Below are 20,267 nucleotides of genomic sequence, written 5' to 3' on the forward strand. Positions count from 1 at the left end.
AGCCAGGAGTAACACCTGAGCGCCGGCTCCGTGTGGCCAAAAATGCCACAAGAAAAAAAAAAATTAGAACATTCTTATTTCAAATAAATGTTTCATGAAGAAGGGGCCGGAGTGATAGCACAGCGATAATGAGTATGTCTTGCACGTGGCTGACCCAGGACAGACCTAAACTCAATCCCTGCCATCCCATATGGTCCCCCAAGCCAGGAGCGATTTCTGAGCACATATCCAAGAGTAACCCCTGAGCATCACCGAGTGTGGTTCCAAAACCAAAAAAAAAAAAAAAAGTTTCATGAAAGTGAAAATAAAAAATAGTGATAAATAATATAAAATTTACTTGTTTAGTATAGCTTCTGTATCATGAATAATTAATTTAACTTCTATCATCCAGAAAACTGTGAAGAATTTACTTTGTGATGTACAAATATATTCAATTCCATGTACTCCTGAACTTTATCTTAGTGATGTAGTAGATTCTATCTATACTCTTCCTTTGTTATTAAAACGAAGTCTTAGATTTTAGAATAAAGCCTTATCACATGATTACCAAAGGATTTGAAACATAAAGTGAGCTCAGAGTTCTTATTCCTCAGAATTTGAAATGATAAAGTTAGAGTAAGAAAGAATTCCCAGAAACCTTGAATGTTGAAGTTGTAAGAGATTTTCAAAGATTGTATGTCCTAGTGATGCATAAAGTGTTAATAAATTATTTCTTGATCTTGAAACATATTCTTCAAATAAAATTTTCACTTTCATATACATAGACAATGTAAATTTGGAGACTTTATTACAGAGTAGATCTGGAGGGTGGCCTGTGTAATTCTCACTTCAAGATGTATTTCAAATTAGTCCTTTCCCAGAATAGCTTTTCAGTGATGTAGTTAAAATATAAGAAATACTATTCAAGTAATTCTTTACACCTTTCCTCTCACCAGAGATCTACACAGTAGTACTATAACCAGATTTTTCCTTCTTTAGACTAATTACTTAAACCTATTAATAACACAGCTCCAGAAACCTATTAGAAATGCAAATATTTAGAAAATTAAATAACTAACCTACAGGTAATTTTTTTATTAAAATATGTGTGCAGCATATTAAAGTTTAGGAAGAAAGTGATTTTTAGATAGAGCCATATACTGATTTGTAACTGAAATCTCATTTGTTCCAACATATTGCTTTGAGAACAACTTGTGAACTATTTAAAATGAGACACCATGTCCTTTCACAGGGAAATAAGTGAGAAATATATGTGTCCCAGATGGAACTCCAGGAAAGATTAGAAATTTTGGCATAAATTTAAAGAAGAGGCATCAGAAAAGTAAAAGAAAAATTTAAAAAAGCATACTTTTATTTTTAATGACTGTCTTATCTTATACATAGAGTTTAACTTGTAAATTACCTCTATGGTCTTAATTAACATGCTTTATTGGTTGTCATTTACCCTAAATTCTGTGTTTTTCATCAAAAGAAACTTAATTTTTTTCAGTATACTTAATCAGGACATAAAAGACTAAATATACAAATACCAAGATGAATTGGCTTCAATTAGTATTAAAGATTGTATACAAGATATTGATAAAGAATAAATCATTCTGCATTATATAAAATATAATAAATATACTATAATAAATGTGTCAGATATTATTATTTTTAATAATATATGCCTACTCATAAAAAATAAAATAAAGGGGCCGGAGAGATAGCATGGAGGTAAGGCGTTTGCCTTTCATGCAGGAGGTCATCGGTTCGAATCCCGGCGCCCCATATGGTCCCCTGTGCCTGCCAGGAGCAATTTCTGAGCCTGGAGCCAGGAATAACCCCTGAGCACTGCCAGGTGTGACCCAAAAAAACAAAAAAAAAAAAAAAAAAAAATAAATAAATAAAATAAAATAAAAATGTATCAAACTATAAAATATTTTGTCATTTTAATATATTTAAACTTTGCTAAATCATTTAAGCTTGCTTACAGATGTATGTTTCTCACATTTTCTCTGACAACTTATTCTTAGTCAATGTGACCTCCTTGAAGAAATTTTGTATTTCAGCTTGTCATTGAGGATTTGGTGGAGCAGAGTAGCTATCTGCCTCTGTACAGGAAAAAATTTAAAGCAGCCCAACATGTTCTTGACCAATAAGAAAGAGAATAAAATAATCAAGAGTCTCCATTTTAGTTGTAATTGAGGTCTCTGATCTTAAAATCAGGCACAAAACACCTAAAACCCTGTAATTTCGGAAACACTAAGAAAATACTATTGAGGTAATGCTGGGAAGTGATAGCCATCTGTATAGCCTAGCCATGGTTAAAAGCTGATATTATTATCCCAATTCACTTTCTTCAGAGAGGGGTGAGGGTATAGGAAAAGGCCTTTTATAGTTAATTTTGCCTAATATAAGACACCTCCATAGAATCCTAATAGGAAAGGGTTCAGAAACTATTCATGTTGATTTCATTTTCACAAAAGAAGAGCATACCATAGCTCATCTGGAGAAAACTTTCCTCTATTTGGTGCCCTCCAGACCTTGCCTCAATCTCTTCATCTGGTTCATAATTCTATTTTATTATATCTTGTTTAAACAGTTAAACTTTGCTAACTTAACCTGAATTCTGTAAGTTATATTAGCAAATTGATTATACCTGAGTGGTGGACTTAAATTGGTGGTGGAAATGTTGTACTGGTGAATGGGGGGCTGTTCTATTTATGACTGAAACCCAACTACAAGCATGTTTGTAATAGCGGTGTTAAATAAAGCTATTATTAAAAAAAATAAAAGACAACAGCAAAGCTAAATAAAACAATTAAAATAAGAAAAAAAAAAGGATCATTTGAATATTTTTTGACAGAATATCCAGGAAGTAGGGAAAGAACAATCTCCTTCCTGGGACTGAATTCTTGTTTTAACAAGTCTGATTATCTCCAAGTATGTCATGTTAGAAGTAAGTTAAATTATTGTACCGTTGTCTAGTATCACAAAGACTTCTGTTTATTTTTCAGGAGGTGGTGCACAATCTAGAAAAGCTAGGGATTACTCCTGACTTCACTGAGGCATCACTCAGGGAACTACATACGATACTGAGATCAAAACATGGTTGGTTGCATGTAAGGCAAATGTCTTACCCACTATACTATTTATTACTCCATTCCCAGAGACTAACTTTTATGTAGAACACTCCTCCTCCATATTTGATACCCAGAAATGGCATAAGTTTTGTGTAAGTGCGGTAGAAGTGCAAAAACAAATGACAAAAATGAGGAAGACTTTTGTTCAAAAACATTTGTTATTACACTTTCAGTGGTTTTCAAAATAAAGCTCAGTCAAAGTTTTTAAGGAAAAAAATGAGGGAGACACATGATAAAAAAAATAGGCTAGATATTTTCTATAGCTTTCATGTTATTGCAATTCTCAATCTTAATGTCCTGTCTCATTCATTGCTTCAGATATCTAGTATTAAAAAATACCATTTCTTCTTCCCTGTGAGACATAAAAAATTGCATATCTTACAGTAAACTCTCATTTTATAGATTTGGTGGACAAAAAGAACTGTCTATACCCAAGGGCTTGGTTAGTTAAGTCTACCAGGAGAACACAGACCTGTAGCATAGTATATATTCTTTCAAAGAAGGAATGAATTAGAAAGAAAAGAGTACTTCTTAAATTTAAAACAGCTGAGTATATTTTAGCTAAATAACTATGGAACTATGGTTTGACAATGAATAAAATAATATCATTGCATGCCAATTTCAAATGTTGTATCATATTTGTTCATTTTATCATCTCATTTATCAGAGGAACTATATTTGTGCATATCTTACTTGATAAGTTATGGATTTGTTAACAAGAGTTAAAGTCAGTTTGACAAAAAATTTATAGAACACTGTGAATATATATTCTTAACTCAGGAAAAGAAAATAGGTATAAGCTTACATTTTACTTCTAGTGTTGTCCCATTGAGCCATGAGAAAACATGGAAAAAATTATCTGCTCGGTAAATTGCCAACAGAGTAAACATAGCTATATCACTATATCACCCTCACATGACTCGTCATTATTGTCTTAATGACAATGTCTGAGACTTTGTTAATGTGTTTAGTTATTAGCAGATTTTTTTCTAATAATTTGAATTATGTCAAGATTTAAAGACAAAAATTCCTATAAAGAAACAAAGAGCATTCATTTTGTTATGGAACACAATATGTATCACATAGTTTTGGCCTTTTCTTGTAAAACAAAACCCCAAATTACTAAAGTAGTAAATCCATTACATAGTGAGAAATAATCTTGCATTTTCAGAATCTAACTGTATAATAAGTAAAATGAGAGAATAAGTAGTGTCGTTCTCAAAGGCAGTTAGAGTATTTATATGTACATAAGAAGAGTGATTCTGAAAATAGGATAGTGAGTAACCGAGGCTGAAAATTGCTAAGATATATTAGCATAAATGTGGATAGAACAAATTAATAAATAACAAATAAATAAATAAAAATAACATGAAGAGAATATTGGGGTAAGTCTCTGGCATTCCATAATGTCTCCTGATTTCATCAAGAATGATCCCTGTATAAAAAGATCATTGATTTCTGTGTGTTAATTTTGTAGCCTGCCACCTTGCTATATGAGTCTATTGTTTCTAGAGCTTTTGGTTAGAGTCTTTCGGTTTTCTGAGTATCATGTCATCTGCAAACAGTGAGAGCTTGGCTTCTTCCTTTTCTATCTGGATTCCTTTGATATCTTTTTCTTGCCTGATCGCTATAGCAAGCACATCCAGTAATATGTTGAAGAGGAGTGGTGAGAATGGACAGCCTTGTCTTGTAACAGAATTTAGAGGAAAGACTTTTAGTTGTTCTCCATTGAGGATAATATTTGCCAGTGGCTTGTGGTAGATGGCTTTAACTAGACTGAGAAAGGTTCCTTTCATTTCCATCTTGCTGAGAGTTTTTAATCAAGAATTGGTGTTGGACCTTATCAAATGCTTTCTCTGCATCTATTGATATGATTATGTGATTTTTATTTTTTTTTGTTGTTGATGTTGTGTATAATGTTGATAGATTTACGGAGTTAAGCCATCCTTGCATTCCTGGGATGAAACCTACTTGGTCATAGTGTATGATCTTCTTGATGATGCATTGGATCCTATTTGCCAGGATTTTGTTGAAGATCTTTGCATCTGCATTAATCAGGGATATTGGTCTGTAAATTTCTTTTTTGGAATCATCTCTCTCTGCTTTTGGTATCAAGGCGATGTTGGCTTCATAAAAGCTGTGTTCCAGATATTTTAATTTCATGGAAGAGCCTGGCTAGGATTGGTAGTAGCTCCTCTTGAAAGGTTTGAAAGAATTCATTAGTAAATCCATCTGGGCCTGGGCTTTTCTTTTTGGGCAGATGTTTGATTACAGTTTCAATTTCCTCACTAGTGATGGGGGTGTTTAGATATGCTACATCCTCCTTACTTAACTGTGGAAGGTTATAAGTGTACAATAATTTATCCATTCTATGATCTCATGTTTAGTAGCATAAAGTTTGTCAAAGTAGTCTCTGATTACCATTTGAATCTCCCCCTTTTCATTTCTAATATGGGTTATCAGGTTCTCTCTGTGAGTTTTGCCAATGGTCTATCAAGCTTGTATATTTTTTCAAAGAACCGACTTCTGCTTTCATTTATCTTTCGGATTGTTTTTTGGGTTTCCACTTCGTTGATTTCTGCTCTCCGTTTTTGTTATTTCCTTCTGTCTCCCAATTTTTGGATTCTTTTGTTGAGCACTTTCTAATTTTATGAGCTGCATCATTAAGTTACTCAAGTAGGCCCCTTCTTCTTTCCTGATCTGTGCTTGCAAAGCTATAAATTTTCCTCTCAGGACTGCTTTTGCTGTGTCCCATAGATTCTGGCAGTTTGTGTCTTCATTATCATTTGTTTTCAGGAAAGTTTTGATTTCCTCTGTGATTTCATCTCGAACCCACTGGTTGTTCAGTAGCAGGCTGCGTAATTTTCAATTATTAAAGTTTTTCTTCTGTGTGGCTTTGTAGTTCACATCTAATTTCAGAGCCTTGTGGTCAGCAAAGGTGGCCTGCAATATTTCTATCCTCTTGATTTTATGAAGGTAAGAGATGGACGTCAAGAAGGCAATCCCATTCACATTAGTGCCACACAAACTCAAATATCTTGGAGTCAACTTGACCAAAGACGTGAAGGACCTATACAAAAAAACTATAAAGCCCATCTCCAAGAAATAAGAGAGGACACGTGGAAATGGGAGCACATACCCTGCTCATGGATTGGCAGGATTAACATCATTAAAATGGCAATACTCCACAAAGCATTTTACAGACTTAATGCGATCCCTCTAAAGATACCCATGACATTCTTCAAAGAAGTGGACCAAACACTTATGAAGTTCATCTAGAATAATAAACACCCTCGAATAGCTAAATCACTCCTAGGGAAAAGGAAAATGGGAGGCCTTACTAAAAAGCAATAGTTATCAAAACAGTATGGTAGGGGAATAAAGACAGACCCCTCAGTTCAGTGGAATAGGCTTGAGTACTGAGAGAATATCTTCCAGACATACAAGCACCTTATCTTAGACAAAGGAGCAAGAATTCCTAAGTGGAGCAGGGAAAACCTCTTCAACAAGTGGTGCTGGCAGAACTGGTTAGCCACTTGCAAAAAAGTGAACATAGACCCCCAGTTAATATTACGTATGAAGGTAAAATCCAAATGGATTAAAGACCTTGATATCAGACCTGATACCATAAGGTATATAGAACAACACAAGGTAAAACACTCCATGACATTGAGACTAAAGGCATCTTCAGGGAGGAAACTGCACTGTCCATACAAGTGGAAGCAGAGATCAACTCATGGGAATACATTAAGCTGAGAAGCTCCTGCACCTCAAAAGAAATAGTGCCCAGGATACAAGAGCCACCCACCGAGTGGGAGAAACTATTCACCCAATTCCCATCAGATAGGGGCTAATATCCAAAATATACAGGGCACTGACAGAACTTTACAAGAAAAACCATCTAATCCCATCAAAAAATGGGGAGAAGAAATGAACAGACGCTTTGATGAAAAAGAAATACAAATGGCCAAAAGGCACATAAAAAAATGCTCCTCATCACTGATCATCAGGGAGATGCAAATCAAAACAAAGATGAGATACCATCTCACACCACAGAGATTGGCACACATCACAAAGAATGAGAACAATCAGTGCTGGCGGGGATGTGGAGAGAAGGAACTCATCCACTGCTGGTGGGAATGCCATCTAGTCCAACCTCTATGGAAAGCGATATGGAGATTCCTCCAAAAACTGGAAATTGAGCTCCCATTCGACCTAGCCATTCCACTCCTAGGGATATACCCTAAGAACACAAGAATAGAATACAAAATAAAAATGTGCATGTGTACTATCTGCATGGTCCCTCTTCACTGGCAACTGGTGTCTGCCATTGTTGTAACTTGTTGGTAGCAACTGGTGTTGCTGTACATGTATATTCAGGTGCAATGTCTACAACTATGATCTGATCCTTGCATGTGATCTTGAAATCCAAAGAAGATTTTGATTAAGGATAGGGGAAGATTACCTTACTGACATGCTAGAATGCAAGATACATGTTACTTGGTTTTATATAAACATGCAAATACTTATTCAAAGATATGATGGATTATTATAAATTTTATTATTTTTTAAAGTTTGCTCATTTTTCACAAGGGTATATATTCTCAGGAAGGAAGGGTTGCGGGGTCCTAAAGCCCCCCGGAGGGGCCCGGCCAGCGGGGAAACGGCTGGGAGGCTCTTGGACTTCCGCACTTTTATTTGGCTGGGTTAAAAGAACAACCACACCTGTAAAAAATCTGAGAGAGGTTAGTAAAGAAGACCCCAGGCGAAGTTTCCGATCAGAGGTACCTTTATTGGGTTCAGCAACTCTTATATAGAGGAGGAGAAATGGGCAGGAAAAAGGACATGTCAATCATACTTTTTTGGCGCGAAGGTTATAGAACAAAGGCAGTAAAATATTCAGAAAGGAGGGAGACCTTATGTCTCCAAAGTGGGATTTGCAGCCTGCTTATCTGGGTTAACATCAGTTTGTGAAGGGGGCAGGTTTTTGAAGGTAGCTATTAACTCCGGAAAGAAGCTAAAGGGAGTGGTCTAGATCTGGAACTAGCATTGGGGGTGTTCACTTTTCTCTTTGGCTTCAAAGAAAAATCTCCTTCAGCTGTGAAATACCTTTCCTGTTAGCACAAAAGCTTACAGCAAAGTCAGCAGATGGGCAGCCTTAGGTAAAAGGCTGCATAAAAGACAGAAGACAGAAAAATTGATCCTTTGACAGGACACTGTCTCCAACAAAGGGTCTTCTAAGTTCTGTAAAGAAAGAACAGGTTACATTTTAGTGGAGTAATGTAGCTACTTTACTTAAACAATAAGCATAAAATGCATTCATGGAGATGATATTATAACAATACTGACTTCATTTTACAACCAACCTATGAGATAATTTCCCCCAAGAAGATTTTTCTTTTATTATACCTTAATATTACCACAAAGATACACATTCCTCCTGGATTTTCTATAATACTGAACTAAGCACTTGTCATCAACTTTGTCCTGTGGATAAATTTCTTTCACTAGGGTGATTGTTCATTAGGACATCAGATAGGATTCCCACGTTAGAAGGTGAAGCTGTCAATTACTCCTGCAGCATTTAGTTTTCTGAGAAAGATCATCCTACCTCTTTTCAAAGCTTTTTATGATTACATGTATTTATGAAGAAAATTGTGAATTTTAAAATTGGATGACACTAAAAGTGGCAAATACTGGGGATCATTTCTTCACATGAAGCAACGTTAGGAAGAGTGAGGAAGTAGGGAGTGAGGGGTAGTTTAATGCAAGGTAACTTCTCTTTTTACTTTCTTTTGTTATTTGGGCCACACATGGTGATGCTCAGGTTACTCCTGGCTCTGTTCTCAGAAGTCGCTCCTACCAGGCTGTAGGGACCATATAGGTTGCTGGGAATTGAACCCAGGTTGGGACATATGCAAGGTAAATGCTGTACTCACTGTGCTATCATTCCAGCCTATCCTGTAACTATTTTCATTTTGATTTCTGAGGTGAAGAAATATTTTTTGGTTAAAAAATAGAGTTGTGGACCAGAGAGATAGCATGGATGTAGGGCATTTGCCTTTCATGCAGAAGGACATTGGTTCGAATCCCGACATTCCATGTGGGCTCCTGAGCCTGCCAGGAGTGATTTCTAGGTATAGAGCCAGGAGTAACCCCTGAGCACTGCCGGTGTGACCCAAACCCTTCCCAAATAGAGTTGTGATTGTGATTTTTGAGTTGAAAATAAAAACTATGATTTGACATCTATTCTAAACTATAGGGAGTGAAGTGTTTTGATATTGAGAATATATAGATCATAGTAATTTATCATGAGGGAGAAAAGATATTAGTTAGGAGTGTGAAGGTGAGATTTTTATGTTTGTGGAACACAGGAAGATTGTAGAATATTAAAAAAATCGAAAAATTATTACAATTCAAAGAAAATGCATTAGTGTCCAAATGTATTGTATTTGAATTCTATTCAAATCCCAGTTGCTTAAAGTGTTCTCTGGGGCATCTGGTTGATAATTTGAGTCTTTTCTTCATAGATCCATATATTGAGGATATATATAAAATGCTAGAGTATCTATAGTGTAAATGTTTATAATGTTATAAAGATCATACAGATTCTGTAGACTATATTTAGAGTATATAATTTCTATAAAATTCTATAGATGCTATAGAAATGTTATAGAAGAGCCTGACACATGATCAGAATTCAGTTATTCCTCTTACTTGCTGTTTTCCTTTTCTCTAGCTGCTGTTGTTAATTTCTATCTTACTAGTTTCCCTATCTCTACTCAACAATTAACTGAAAATTAAGATAACAACATATCGATTTTAGGTACCCACATTGTTGTTACAATGATTCTCACATTTTAGATTCATAATAAATCTTGAGCCACATTCAGCATCCCCACCTCTTGCAATTTATTTTTATCTTTGTAGATCCTATAACTTGCCAAGAATTTTTTTCTTTGCACCTAATTTGTAGGAACCCTGTTATTAGAATAATTCTGATATATCTTTCATTCATATCTTCTCTTCCTCAGTTCCTCACATGCAGTTTATCAAATTTCTCCTTAAAATTTTCATCATTTTATATTAATTTAAATATTGCCATTTTCCTTCTTCCATCTTCAATGTTTTTTTTACCACTTGTTATAAAATCTCAGAACATCAGTACTTTCATCAACTCCTTATTTATGTGCTTATAGTTTCTGAAAAATCTGTCTCAGGTCAATTATAAATACTAAGAAAAGGGCAAATTTGGGGCTCAAATCTAGTTAGATCCTTGTGTGGCCTATTTTAAGTAGTTTTGAGTGGATTTATCATGTATATATATATGTATATATATATAATTACAAACATGTAATATATGTTCGATTTCCCAACTTTTTGCTGGGCATTTTAATTTATATTTTATAAATACCATTATTTTGAGGTGACAGTATTGAAGCAGTAATCATCTTTGTCCCTCTTCTTCCAATGTAGTTAAAATCATTTAAAATATTTTATTAAAAGTTTAATTATGTGGAGCTGGTGTGATGGCGCAGTGGTAGGGTGTTTGCCTTGCATGAGGCTGACCCAGGATGGACTGCAGTTCTAACCTCTGGTGTCCCACATGGTCCCCCAAGTCAGAAGCAATGTCTGAGCACATAGTCAGGAGTAACCCCTGAGCTGATGTCACCGGGTGTGGCCTAAAATCCAAAAAAAAAAAAAGGTTTAATTATAGGCCAGAGAAATATTACAGGCATTAGAACATTTGCCTTTGCAAGTGGTCAAACTGGGTTCAAATCCCTGACACCCCTGAACCTGCCAAAAGTTACCTTTAGCATGGAGTCAGGAGTAAGCCCTGAGCACTGTTAGGTGTGGCCCCAAATCAAATGAATACATAAATAAAATCAATAAATGCATTTTTCATTGATTGAGATGATAATGGTTTGCAACCATTTGGATGGGGTACAATTACCACTCCATGATATCCAATGAGTTGCAGATTACTTTAGGTTTCCGGTTGTAAGTAATTTTTATATTTTAAGTAAGTAACTCTTTATATTTTATGTCTAAATTTTTTTTTCACTTAATTCAATACTTACTTCAAGGATGATTCTTTAAGATTCCCTAAGGAAATTCTCCATCTCTAAATAAGAAAGATCTTTATCTATGTTATTTTTCCATAGCATTCTCTACATTTTTGGTACTAGAACTTTTCATCTAACATTTACAACAGAATACTTGTCTTTCTTTACTTTTAATCTGTGAGAATGATAGCTGCAACTTTAATTTAGAGCCAGCCACACCAGGGTTGGAGAGATAGCACAGCGGTAGGGCCTTTGCTTTGCATGCAGCTGATCTAGGACGGACGTTGGTTCATATCCCAGCATCTCATATGGACCTCAGTGCCTGCCAAGAGGGATTTCTGAGCACAGAGCCCTGAGTGCCAGCCACCTGGTGTTACCCAAAAACCAAAACCAAACAAAAAAAGAACCAGCCACACCATGCACAGTTTCTGGAACACAGTATTTCATGAATGCTATCACATGGGCTTATGAACTAGTGATTATTCCAGATAAAATGATGACATTATTAATAATGAAAGTGATACTATTCAGCATCTTAACTCCAGAAGCATACTGTTTTTTGTCAAATCCTACTCTTATTTTGAAAAATTTCTGACAACCATTCGAAGAACATCTGTTTTCTTTAAAAATTAAGAATAAATATTTAAATCTTAGCTCTGGAATCACATATCACTACAAGTGTCATAAAGTATAAATGAGCAAGAGTGTTAACATCTGTTTAGCCTGGAAATGTATTTTAGAATAGGCATTAAGACACATTGCATAACTAAACTTGCCTAAACTTCAGAGCAGAAATTTATTATTTCAAACAAGATGGAATGAAAACAGACCTTTTAAGCTACTCAAAGGAAGAATAATTAAAACATGCCTATATTTAATGTCTTTCAAAAGTATATAAGTAATTCTTAACTTTTAAAATGAGTGCTATAACCCAATGTAATTTGTCAGATTTTTTTTCACTACTACTAGGTCAATGCTACCAGAAATGAGAAAAATATTTTATTTTATATCTCTGAGTTAAATAATAATTATGTAACTAATTTTAAATTATTTTAACATAGACTTTGCATTCTATATAATACCTACTGTAAGTAAAAACACAATATCTATTATTTTATTGTAGTGGAATTTAGAATTAGAATAAAAGATATATTACCAATTCTCTGAATATCCAATTTTAATTTCCACTCAAAATTAAGTTTCAGCAAGCACTTTACAAATACTGTCAATTATAAGTAAAATTGACTTTGCAAATTTATTTGTAAGTGATGCATTTGGTAGAATGGTAGAAATTGTATTGATTTATTGTTGCAGTTTGGAGGAGAACCATGCTTGTCAGTGCCTGGGGTTACTCCTAATTCCATGCTTCAGTTTGCTTGTGGTTCTTTTTTTTGTTTGTTTGCTTGTTTTGTTTTGGGCCACACCCATTTGATGCTCAGGGGTTACTCCTGGCTAAGCCCTCAGAAATTGCCCCTGGCTTGGGTGGACCATATGGGATGCTGGGGAATCAAATCATGGTCCTTCCTTGGCTAGCGCTTGCAAGACAGACAACTTACCTCTAGCGCCACCTCACCAGCCCCTGCTTGTGGTTCTTGAGTGATCATGTGGTACTGTGAACAAACCGTGCACTCCAACCTTTGGAATTATCCCACCCACAAGTGGAAAGAACTTATCCTCAAATTCTAAATATCCAGTCTTTTATTACCAAACTTTTAGTCTTAGAAAAACCAGTCATCTCCTTTGAAAGCCAATTTACCCCCTACAAATTGAAATAATTGCTCCAAATGATAAAAATACATAAGAATTCTTTGTAAAAATTTAAATATATGTAAGTTAAAACAACAGGAAAAGAATACACTTTAATTTTATAAAGAATTGCAATTTTTCAAAGTTTAGATAAGAGCCATTAGTGTCTATTGTTGGTAACATTTAGAATAATATGATATTTCATGTTTTTTTTCAGAAGCCATCTTTTTTTTTTTTTTTTTTTGGTTTTTGAGCCACACCAGGCAGTGCTCAGGGGTTACTCTTGGCTGTCTGCTCAGAAATAGCTCCTGGCAGGCAGCGGGGACCATATGGGACACCGGGATTCGAACCAACCACCTTTGGTCCTGGATTGGCTGCTTGCAAGGCAAACACCGCTGTGTTATCTCTCCAGGCCCCAGAAGCCATCTGTTAAGTGATGGACTTGATTTCGTTGCTGTTGACTTTGGCTTGGATATTTAGTTCTGTCATTTTTAATATCATCAATGCACCTGAAACATTTTGGTCTCTGGACCCCATTATTTCATATATGTGTTTCTCCTCCTCCACTCAATATTTCATTCTCCTTGCTATAGTCTGGTGCCAAGAGTGTTTGAGACATATTTTTTCTACTTGTCAACCACTTCATTTCGGTAGCAGTCTTCTAAATGGCAATGCAGAAACCCATGTCTTTGGAATCCTCAACTACATTATTTATATCAGATTATGCAGATATAAAGTATACTAAGAGAATATTGAGGAGATTTTGAAAAATAGATTTTGAAAAATTGAAGCGATTTTGGAAAATTTTGTACATTTCATTCCTTGCATTCTATTGGCCCTCATGGACACATAAATGAATTCCTCTGGCAAATTATGCCTTCAACTTAAATTAACAACATGTCTTGGGATACCCGAGTGTCTCCTCTATACTCAAAATAAATTTAATATTATTCTAGTGCTTTATTCAACTCTTGATCTTGGTTATCTTTTACTAATTGCAAAAAAATTGCAGGGTTATGTCACATCATTTGTATGCAAGAATTGTGGAAAGTGTAATTTATACTTGGTTATAGAAAAATTAGTTTGATAAATATAAGTGCCTTCAATAGATTTAGACATGCAAAATTGAGACATACAATCAGAGTGGTGAGGCTGTAGGAAGCTAATAAAATTCATAAGAAGTGTGGGAGGAAACAGTTGAGGATGCAGTATAATAAATTAAAGGCTTTATATTGTTTGGGGGGTGTAAATAGTTAAAGATATCCTTATAAATAGAATGATACTTGCCTATTATTCAGTGAAATGGATAAGATAGAATAAAATAGTATATGGAAGCTGCCTCTCAAAGTTTGTAAAACACTAAATTAGTATATAATGTATTTTGTGTTAATATAAAAAATCTGCAATGCAAAGCATTTTTATTTTTCAAATTTCTGTGGAAATCGTTTTTCCATAACTTCTGAACTTTGTTAGTTATCTCTTCCATATTCCCCAAAGAGAATAACAGTTTCCTTTGCTTGTCTAGTTATACTCTGAGAAAATATTAATAAATTATTAAATATAAAAGAAAACCACAGGATTTTGTTGAAATTTTTCTTTCTTTGAAATCCTGATATGGTGTGGCTAAAAATAAACATTACCACCATTGTCATTAAAGACAACAATGCTGTATAGCAAAAAAGTTGAAAACAAGAATTATAGAGCATTATTTTAAAGAATATAAGTAAAACTTGTTTGGATACTTTATTCAGATTTTATATTTACATATACCTAATTCATATTGTTCTTCATATGTTTATTGCATTGTTTCTATTATTCTAACTTTTTTCTTAGGGCTTTTAAAAGTGATAACTCACGATATAAATATTATGTTCCTTTTCTTAAAATTATATTCAGGATATAATTTCAAAATTTTATTGAATGCTAGTAAAAACACTACCATGATGGGTCTATTCTATAACCTATAGTTATTTAACTTCCCCATATCATTTTTGTTTTGTTTTTACTTACACCTGATGATATATAGGAGTTATTACTGGCCCTGTACTCAGAAATGCTTCCTGACCATGTTTGGGGGATATTCTAAGATGCTGGGAATCAAAACTGGGTTGACTGCATGCAAGATAAGAGAACTATCTACTATTCTATTACTCCAGCCCCATGCTTCCCAATGCCTTTATATAAAAAACAATCTCACAATTGCTTTTGAGGGTCATGACATAGTAAACCAGTTACGATGCTTATCTTGTTGGCAGCCAATTTAAGACTCTATCGGGGGCACCTCACATAGTCCCTTGAGTTCTTCCAAAGAGGCAGTAAGTGAGACCAGAGCCTGGAGTAAATCCTGACCACTGCCGGTTGTCCAGCACAGCCTCCCATTTCCCAATTATTTTCTGTATTAGTTTACTATCTAGCTTGCTGATTTTATTTTTGTTTCTTCATCTCTTCTTTTGAGTTCTTTTGTCTTTTTAGTTTAGCTCTTGTGTTGCTTTTAGCTGTTATATTTGTATTTTCTCAAACTTTCACTTTTCTGTGTTCATATTCTGATTTCATTACAGATAACATCATTAGTGCTGGTACTTTGATGCTTTCTTCAGGCAACTTGCTTAGCTCTGTCCCTGTTGTTTATGATGCTCTATGAAGAAGGGCTGAGAACATTTGTTTAATTGGACGGAGGCAGCAAACAGAGGCTCAAGAAAAAGTTTTCAGGGTACTTTTTATCTGTAGGGATATAGTTTGCTTGCTAGCTGTCAATGGGGCTTGATAATGATTGTATGTACCCTTTTGAGGAGGGGGAGAAAGGGTCACATAGCTGGTTCTTGGGTTTTACAACTGCCTCTGTATTCAGGGATTTTTCCTAAATGTGCTCTGGCAATCAGATATAGTGCCAGGGCAGTCACAAGCAAGGCAAGCACTTTATATGATCTCCTGTGTGTCTTACACTGGAAAATGTATTCTTAATAATTATCTCTCAGCTAACTCAACTACTTGCTAAGGGTGGGTGGAGCTTGCCTCAGGAATTAACCCTCACGGTTTATATTAATGAAAAGAGAGTTCTTACTATGGACAGTATACCAACATTTTATCTTACATAAGGCATTATAAAAGCTTCTATAATGATAAATTTATCATGATCTGAAGAATAATTGAGTAGTTTGGCTAAGTGACTGAAAAGTAAAATATACCTTAAATATTGGTCAATCCTAGCAGTGATAAAAATAATTGTCCTTTTAGGAAGGAAAAGGGAAATTATATCCAACTTACAGATTCCTCAAAAGATGATATCATATAAAGTTAATTCTGTTTTTTATTACAAAATATCAGTCACAACAAAACCAGTGGCTATATCGTTCTCCTAAAATATGTAATTCATGCATATATATAGTAGATATCCATAATAACTAATCATATCATAGGTCATTAAAGAAAAGTATAAGTTCCAAGGGAAATAAAACATTTTATTCTACTAGACTGAGGATTCTTTACATTTGGTAGAACATTATTTTTATTATAGAAGTCAATGAAATAATGCAAAGATATATATTATGTGCTTAATCCTATGATCCCTTCTAATTATTTTTCTTCAAAAATTATTATGTCCTGTCTTATAGTCTTTTATTTTTCAAAGTCCCTAACTGCTATTCAAGTTTTTGTCACATTCAGTATTCAATATGTGTCCTTATCAATTCTTCCCCAGCACATTTGATGGCAGACTTACTGCCACAATAATTCTGTACACTGGTAGGAGATTCCCATTCCATTATCTTTAAAAACTATCACTGAGTGAGATTATAGTATAGCAACTTTAGAACTAAAAATTATTTCAATGACCTATCAATTAACCATGCTCAGAGTTTTCTCTAACACCATACGCAGGTCATATGTAACAATCCTGGCCCCATGGAGGACATATCTTATTAAGAGACATTTAGTGCAACATATGTCTAATTTGTTTTGAAATTTATACATTTTAATATACACAAAGTAATAGATTTAATTATTATTTTAGATAATATTCTCAAATGTGATAAGAATAAACTGTCTTTCAAACCTTTCTGTAAACTTACAAAGATTATGCATTTCTATTTATTTATTTTATTTTATCAATAATCATTAACATTATATTATCCTGAATTAGATTGTTTTTTATATCTTGCATCCAACTTTGTACTTAATTCACTATATTTTTTAACCTGTACATTCTATACCACTCAGGATCATTGGAAAGATTTTCTCACTTCTTCCGAGTAGCAATCAATAATCTACAGCTCTTTGGGGCATAATCTCTTTTCCTTTATAGGATCTTTAGATCTTTTCTAGCCAGGTCATGCAGAGACTTAACCTAGACTTGATTCTCCTTGTTGCTCAGGAAGTAATGAGGCATTATGGGGAAGATTGACTTATGAGCCATTTACTTTTAGTGCATGCTTTACCTACTCCCCAGGAAATGAACAACTGATATTCTCTGAAATAGTGAGAAAGCTGTGTTCGATTCCAAAAGAATTTTGAGGTTTGGTTTTAATCAAATATATCCATCATATCCATCAGGCAGCATTCCATAATTAACATACTTACTTTAGCATATGACATTTTAGTTATGTGTTTAGCCTTTTCACTATAAAGTTGTAGGACTGATTAGTAAAATATTCCTCTAGATGACAAATGTCTGTTAGCTGCTGAAATAAAATCTTTAAGCCTTTGTATTCTGCTGAGTTCAGTGTGGTTCAACCAACATTTTAGTTTTCTTTTTCTATGCAGTAGAATATTACTTAATATCCATTTAACCACATACTTATTATGGCCCTCTCTCATAGTCTTCAATACTACTCATAAGTATCACTTCCATATGTAATATATATATATACATATATATATATACCCCAATTCTTCACAAGAGAACAAACATGTTAGACCATGATAAGTTATCAAAGTTATCATAATTGTTTATAATCAATAATGAAATACTTGACATCTATTCATAATTAACTATTTATTAATATAACAGAACAAAGATTTTGCTATGGTTCCTGAAATCAAATCAACTGATCTCAAGAAATTTTAGTAATAAAATAGAAAAGTAATGTAGAAAAGAATGTATAATCAAGTCAGTTACCATTGTGGACTACTAGAACTAACTGAGGAACTCTAGAAAACTAGAACATATAAACTAGAACATACAAGGTATTAATAATGATATAAAATAGTGATTATTTTGTCAGTTAATAGTTGAGACTGCTTCTGGTATCAATCATGAGATTATGGCATCTAGAGAAAGTCTCAGCTAAACAGAAATCTCAGTACTTCTGGGTATCTTTATATGATGAAGGAGAGAATCAAGAACTAAAATGAAAACTTCTAAATAAACAGACAAAACTGATAACATTGGGCATAAATGACTGTCTCATGGTAGTGTAGAAACAAGGATATGGATTTTATATATTTATATATACATTTATATATAAATTACTTTAAAGACCATGTATCATATAGCTGATATAGTTGATCATAATATTTGTTTCAAGTTAAGTGGGAGTGAAATTGTTTAAGAAGTAAATAAAAAAAGCTATGAAGGAATCTGTAGATACCATTTTTTTGTTTCAAATTTATTGAAACAATTTTTGTTTCAATTTTTATTGTTGCAATAAAATAAAATTTAAAAAAAAGTAAATGAAAGAAAAGAAGAAAGAAATTAGAGCAACAAGAAAATTTGTGAAAATTATTGTATCTTGCAATGAAGTCTTTAAGTCATTGCCTGATGGGTTAGTAAGCTCTTGTTGATTATTCTGCTATTTCTTTTGCTTCTGAACATGATGGTGACTTTAGGTACATATTGGCATCTAAATTGGTGTATGATATGGAAGATGACAGCATTAAAAATACTGGGGATATTGTGAGACCACATTTACTCATTCACCAGGAATTCTAAGTATTATTGCTGATACAGTTGCTTTTGTGGGGTATCTTTTTGGCTACAAGAAGTTCTAGAGTATGAAAAGGCCTAATGAGTGTTCCCACACACATTCCAAAAAGCCCTGGTGATGTCAAATCAAATACCAGCATACCTGGAGTTTCATCATATTGATGTGTCTGCAGAAAACTGTAGATGAGTGGTAAAGCAGGGCCATTGCCAAAGCAGCAGTTGTGGGTACAAGGTCCAGCTGTTGTAGCTTTGGCAGGATGGGATCTTAACTCACCCTTTCCTACTGAGTTGCCATTTTCAGTTACATGTTACATCCATGGTTTTTTTTTTTTTTTAATAGATTTTATAGCTTTTAGACTCTTTCAAAAGAAGAGTGATTCTATGGGGCTGGCTGAAAGCAGACATGACAGGTTGTTTCAAGTCTGACGCCGGATGACCCTACCCTAAGCAGCTTTTATTACATTTATTCTCTGAGAATCCTGTCTGGTGTGTAATTTGAAGTGATATGTATAAAATATGAATCTTAATTCAATTGAGTGAGCAAATTTCCTCCTGGTTGCCTGCCCAAGGATAAAGAAAACATAGATTCTTGCTTTTCTGTTTTGAGTACAGAAAAAATAAAGCTAAGCAAGGGCAGTATTCTCATATGAGTGAGAGAATACTCATATTCTAAATATGTAGGATATTTTTTTCTATTAAAGTAGGATATTTTCTTTCAACTAACACAAATGATATAAAGAAAAATACTGAAGTTTTTTCTACAATAGGCTTTATAAATGCACAATTGTTAAAAGTTACTTTCAGAGTAATTGCAGCAAAATATAAATTGTTAACATATCCAATATCTTACAGTATAGATATTTAGTTTACAGAGGCAATTTTTCTAGACCAATCTGACCAACTCGGACACTTGCAACAGTTATGTATAAGGTTTCCTACCACCACCAAACAATGATCAACCACTAGCTGATATCTTCTAAGTTGATTTAATGAACAGTTTTGACACCTGGACATTATTAGATTTCATAGTTTCAAAGCTCAATCCCAGACAAAATATTCTCTACAAATTTCAAATGCAAATTAAAATTGTTACTTTTTTACTGGCCATTAATTAATTAATTTTATTGTTACTGGCCATTAATCAGACTCCTTTGACCCCTTTGTTAGGTTAATTAATTTGATAGAATGGCTCACAGATCTCATAAAAACAACTTAATCCCCAGATTTCTGGTTTATTATAAAGGTACTGGGGCCAGAGCAAAGTATAGCAGATAGATTGCTTGTTTTGCACACAGCTGATCAACACTCTATATAGTCTTCCAAATCGTTCCAAGAGTGAGTCTTAAGTGCAGAGCCAAGGGTAATCCCTGTGCACCACAAGGAACTTTTTTTTTTTTTTAAGAATATTTTTTC

Source organism: Suncus etruscus, chromosome 5 (genome assembly GCF_024139225.1).
Source record: "Suncus etruscus isolate mSunEtr1 chromosome 5, mSunEtr1.pri.cur, whole genome shotgun sequence".
Classification (NCBI taxonomy): Eukaryota; Metazoa; Chordata; class Mammalia; order Eulipotyphla; family Soricidae; genus Suncus; species Suncus etruscus.